Source organism: Dermacentor andersoni, chromosome 8 (genome assembly GCF_023375885.2).
Source record: "Dermacentor andersoni chromosome 8, qqDerAnde1_hic_scaffold, whole genome shotgun sequence".
Lineage (NCBI taxonomy): Eukaryota > Metazoa > Arthropoda > Arachnida > Ixodida > Ixodidae > Dermacentor > Dermacentor andersoni.
Genome location: NC_092821.1, coordinates 4,335,763 through 4,341,762, shown reverse-complemented (window position 1 = coordinate 4,341,762; position 6,000 = coordinate 4,335,763). Strand labels below are relative to the sequence as shown.

At 42.4% G+C, this 6,000-nt stretch overlaps 1 long non-coding RNA gene across 1 annotated transcript in view; it reads right to left on the bottom strand.

Annotated features, from left to right (window-relative positions):
• Positions 1–1,050: 1,050 nt before the first annotated feature.
• The window catches only part of LOC129383624 (uncharacterized), a 41,435-nt gene continuing 36,485 nt past the window's right edge, over positions 1,051–6,000 (bottom strand). Inside the window, exon 3 of the long non-coding RNA XR_008611486.2 lies at positions 1,051–1,133. This is a non-coding gene — a long non-coding RNA (uncharacterized lncRNA). The remainder of the gene's footprint in view (positions 1,134–6,000) is intronic.

Genomic DNA, 6,000 nt, shown 5'->3' with positions numbered 1-6,000 from the left:
CACAGACCTATGAGTTCGGCATAGAGAATTAGCCAGGGTTATTCCGATAGTTATCAAAATAAGGCAACGGGCAACGACGCGAAAGTAAACCTAGGCTTCCTCGAACACCCGCTTGCGTAACATCGTTGTGCGTGTAAGCGATTAGCCAGGCCTGTGGGGATGTGCGATAGGTTTGAGGCATCTGAAGGTTTTGATGCTGTGGTCGAGCACTCGAAAAGGGCCGCCTTTCTCTTGTGCGGTAGCACGCTCAACCTTTTGCGGCAGTAGGAGAGTGCTCTGGTACCACTACAAACCTACTGGAAAACGATCCTGTTTGCTGCGGAATTACGAAACAATATCTACCTATAAAAAAATAAATTAGCCGTAGTGGAAGACTTCGGAAATTTCGACCACTTCGAGTTTTTTAACGTGCATTTAATCTGAGTACACGGGTGTTTTCGCATTTCGCACCCATCGAAATCCGGCCGCCGCGGCCGGGATTCGATCCAGCGACCTTGTGCTCAGCAGCCCAACACCACAGCCACTGAGCAACCATGGTGGATATGTCTACCTATATGTCATCATTGCAATATTATACGCCTTTAGGTGCTGTATTCATTTAATATATAAATAGCTGTCTAGCAGCGCTCGGCTTGTCACTAAAATTGGCCATCATTGTCGAATATTTTTGCATAATTTTTCGAGAAAGTACATATTATTCCTCCATTTGGTGGTAAATTACATAAAGGCGGAGAGAACAAAACATGCGCAGGCGTTGTGGACAACAGCAGCACAACAGACTGAAGTAAAGAACCAAATCTACTAGAAAAATTAACTGTTCGTAACCAGCACCATTATCAGTAGGACTAACATGAAGGCTGGCTTTAATTGTCCAGAAAGGTAGAAATGGAGCTTAGTACGCAAGGCCTGAAATAATATGACCTTGGCAGGTTATCGTACTCTTCATACACTAGTGAAGTCGCTCTGCCTTCTGAATAAATTCATTGTCCCTCTACGCTTCCAACGGCAAATCCAACAGCAAAGTAATCTGTTTATTCTTCTTACCTTGTTCCGGCGCATACAACACCAGCCAAGTACAGCGCTGCGAATCCGGGTATGTTTACAAGTTTAGTAGTAATGCAGTGCGGTATAATCTGAAATTAGAAATAATAGTTGCGTTGAAATGGTGGTCTTAAGGTCTAGGGTGATTGGCAATTGCTACATATTAAATTGCTGTTATAGCTCTAGGCAAGAAGTTTAAGGAAAGCACAAACATTAAGAAATGTTTGAAGATTGCTACGAAATGGTTGTCTACCTTACAACTGGTATTGAAAGCGTGACAGGTGTGGGAGTGTTCTGGTTAAATAACTGGCAAAGTTTGACGAAATGTAAATACCAGACTCTCGCAGCTGCGGCGTCACATCATCTCTAGAAACGTAAAAAAGAACTGTCAAAATGAACGTTGGTGTATAAAACCACACGCAGTTAAAATAAATCTTGCCATTTGTCGGCTTTAAACGCTACGAAAATGCAATTCATATGTGTAAAAATATTGAATATGAAGAAACTTCCATGATTATATCTGCATGTTTATTAAGGCGAAAGCCCTAAATGGCTCGTTGCAATGGATCGTACAGGGAAAAAGTGGTGCCTAGCCCAGTGATGCAAAAAATCAGCGATGAAAAAAATATCATCAGCAGCAATGGCTCATACCCCCGCAGACCGTACTACACAATTCGTGTCGTGCATACAATCATATGATAAAATTATGGGTGACCACAGCCAACGGATAGAACTATCGATAAAATTCGAGAAACTCCTGTAGAGGCAGGCCCGTCCTGCGGCGAGCGATAACATTTAACATTTGTTAGCCGATGAAAAGCGGTGACTTAGGAAATATAAAGAACCATACGTGTCAATTTTGCTAACGCGTCTATACATCATCATCATCATCTTCATCGGACTATCTTGTGTCCACTGCAGGAGGAAGGCCTCTCCCTGCCATCTCCAATTACCCATATCCTGGGCCAACCGATTCCAACTAGCTCCCGCAAATTTCGTAATTTTGTCGCATCACCTAGTCTTCTGCCGTCCTCTACTGCGCTTTCCTTCTTTTGGTGCCCATTCTGTTACCCTAAAGGTGCAACGGTTATCTAATGTCCGCTTACATGACCTGCCAAGCGCCATTTTTTTGCTCTTTTTTCCCTTTGCTCTCTGATCCAAACCGCTCTCTTTGTGTCTGTTAAAGTTATGCGTAGCATTTTTCGTTCCATCGCTCTTTGCGCGGTCCTTTACTTGTTCTCAAACTAGTTTGTCAGTCTCAAAGTCTCTGCCCCATATGTCAGCAACGGTAAAATGCACTGAGTGTATACGTTCCTTTTGAATCATAACGGTAACATTCCATTCAAGAGCTCACGATGTCTGCCGTATGCGATCCAACCCATTTTTATTCTTCTGTGAATTTCCTTCTCATGGTTAGGGTTCCCTGTGATTAGTTGACCTAGGTAAACGTACCCGTTCACAGACTCTACAGGCTGACGCGATCCTGAACTGTTGTTCTCTGGGCCGGTCATTTATCATTATCTTTGTGTTCTGCATATTAATCTTCAACCCCACTCTTGCACTCTCCCAGTTCAGGTCCTCTATCATTAGGTGTAACTCGTCTGCAGTGTTGCTGAATTAAACAATGTCACCCGCAAACCAAAGGTTGCTGAAATATTTGCTATTGATGGTTACTTCTAAACCTTCCCAGTTTAATAGCTTGAATAACTCTTCCCAGCACGCAGTGAATAGCATTCGAGACATGGTGTCTCCCTGCCTCACCCCTTTCTTTATACGTATCTTCCTTCGTTTCTTGTGTAGAATTAAGGTGCCTGTGGAACCTGTGTAGATATTTTCGAGGGTATCACGGGCCTGTAATTTTTCAGTACTTTAAGGTCTTCCTTTTTGTAGAATAGTACGATGTGTGCATTCTTCCAGTTTTGTGGGACCCTTGCAGTCGATAGACACTTCGTTTAGAGAAACGCCAGTTCTTCTAGCGTTATGTCTCCTCCATCTTTGATTAAATCGACTGTTATTCTATGTTCTCCGGCCGCTTTCCCCCTTTCATGTCTTTCAAGGCCTTTCTGACCTCACTTCTTGTTATACGAGGAGTTTCTGTATCCTGTTCATTATTGTTTCGAATGGGGTACTTCTGAGTCCCCTGGGTACTGTACAGGTCAGCATAAAATTCTTCCGCTGCTTTTATTATACCTTGGAAATTGCTGATGATGTTACCCTACTTATCCTTCGGTGCATATATGTTGGCTTGTCCTATGCCAAGTTTCCTTCTCATTGATTTCCGGCTGCATCCTTTTTTCACGGCTTCGTCAGTCTTTCTAGGGATATAATTTCGAATGTCACCTATTTATGCCTAGTTGATTAGTTTTGACAGTTCCACGAATTCTATCTTATCTCTTGAGCTGGACATTACCATTCCTCGTCGTTTCTTTATTTGATCCTTTGTCACTTGGGACAGCTTGCCTACTGGTTGCCTCTGTATCTTGCCTCCCACTTCACTTGCTGCCTCTGAAGCCAGCCTCATTACAGTTTCATTCATAACCTCTATGTCATCATCACCATCATGTCTCTATTCTAGGGCTGCATATTTGTTTGCAAGTACCAGCCTAAAATTGCGTGCTTTTACCCTTACTGCCCTTGAGTTGGTCTGTTTCCTCTTGATCAATTTTATTCCTCTGTTCAAATTGAGGTGAATCCTATCCCGCACTAACCTATGATCACTGCACTTTACCCTTCCTATCACTTCTACAACCTTCACTATGCAGGGATCGGCAGAAAGTTTGAAATCAATTTCATTTCTTGTTTCACTATTAGGGCTTTTCCAGGTCCACTTTCTCTTACTATGTTTCCTGAAAAAGCTGCTCATTATTCTCAGCTTATTCCTTTCTGGGAAGTCTACCAACACCTCTCCCCTAGCATTACTAGAATCAACGCCATAGTTCCTAATTTCCTGTTCAACCGCCTGCTTTTTTCCCACTTTTGCATGGAAGTCACCCACTACTACTGTACCCCAAGTTTGCACTTTTCTCATCGCTAATTCAACGTCTTAATAAAGCTGATCTTCTTCCTCATCTTCGTGACCGGATGTTGGAGCGTAGGCTTGTGCTACCTTTAATGTATACCTCTTATTAGATTTCATTACGACTACTGCTACCCTCTCATTTATGCTGTAGAATTCGTAAATGTTGCACGCTAAGTCCTTATGGATTAGGAATCCTACCCCGCATTGCGTCTTATCAGGGAGACATCTATAGCAGCGGACATGGCCGTTATTCCGCAGTTTATAAGCCTCACCAGTTCTTCTAAACTGGATAAGGCCTAAGATATCCCAAACAAGGTCTGATAGTTAATCAAAGGGTCCTGCTAAGCTAGCCTTACTCGACAGTGCTCGGCTGTTAAAGGTTGACATGGTCAGTGAGATTCGGGAAAGAAGACGTTAGGACCACGGAGAATTGACACTATATCGTGCAACCTATGACGATCAGCAAAAGCCCAAGGGGCGGACTCTCTGCCACGCAATGTCTAAGCAGGCTGGAATATTTAGTCCAAATTTACATTGTTATCAAACTGTATGTTAGCAGCTGCCTCACCAAATGATGCTATATGTGCTTCTAAATGAACTCACATTTTACTATAGGAATACATTTAATTCGAACAATCTTGGTACACTATGCTTACATTTGTTTCCTTTGTGTGCTGGTATGGAGACATTGCCTCGTGGTTAGTGCAATATGCTTTGAAAACTTCGCATGAACGCTAATAGTTCCTGTTTACATCAAATTTAGGGCAACATCTAAGCACCTATTCGACCATTGTGTCGGCAGCGTGGTATGTTGAGATTACTTTTTTATATGAAGTTTCTTTACAGTATTCTTGAAATGCACATATTGTTTAAATGATTGTTTGCGCCGCCGGCCACGAAGCAGTTGTCCTTCTTACTATTCCGGCTCAGTGACTCGTTTTCAGTGTCCGGTTTCTGGATAAATTGGCTGTGGAGGCGAAACATGTTGCTGATACATCGAGCACTTGGCAGCTATGAAATGTGAGAGCCACGTGTGCTTTGTAAAAGCAAGGCAGCGTTATTGTTGCATCAGCGATGTTGGAATTGACGCCGTCGATGCTTTACATGTGTTTTACATCAACGCCATGATCTCAGGCTCGGTTGTGTACATGTACGATGTTTCAGGCTGATCAACATCATTGTACTGTACGAATAATTTGTGCTACTGACACTGTTTTCTCCAGAATGAAAACGGAGATATGCACGCGAACACCAGACCATCATGTGAAGAACAATTTAAGGAAATGCCCATCATATCATACTGGAGCACTAAACTATTGGTAGTTTAGGCCTCAAAACTACATGCACAGCAGCCGCTGCTCAGAGAGTCTGTGTGGAGCGCATTACAATGCAATAATTTCACAGCGTTGCCCTTGCATGATACCACCAGAAGTAGTGCAAAATTCTAATGCTACCAGGCAACTGCAATAAAGAAAAATCATCTGGGCTTTGATTTAATATGTGGTACACTACACCTTCTTGTCATGCAGGGATTCGTTCGAAAGACGATCTGCGATACCTATAAGTGGCTCTCTTGCACTTTTAGAACTGATATTCTCATTGGACAGCAGAAGTCTTCGACGTACACTAGAAAGACAACTCTTCGGAATGACAGAATCGTTATTTTTTGTGGAACATAGCAGACTGCAATATATTATATATATATATATATATATATATATATATATATATGTATATATATATATATTTATATATATATATATATATATATATATATATATCACCCTTGTAGCGAAGAAGAACGACGCTGTTGATGGCCAATCTCTCCAGCGCTCTCTAGTCGGTCAACCTCTCCAGCGCTATTGCTCGGGGAACGCCGCTCGTGTTGGGAGTTCGTGTCATGCTCTAACGGTCGGTCCCAAATGCTAGTCAGTAATAAA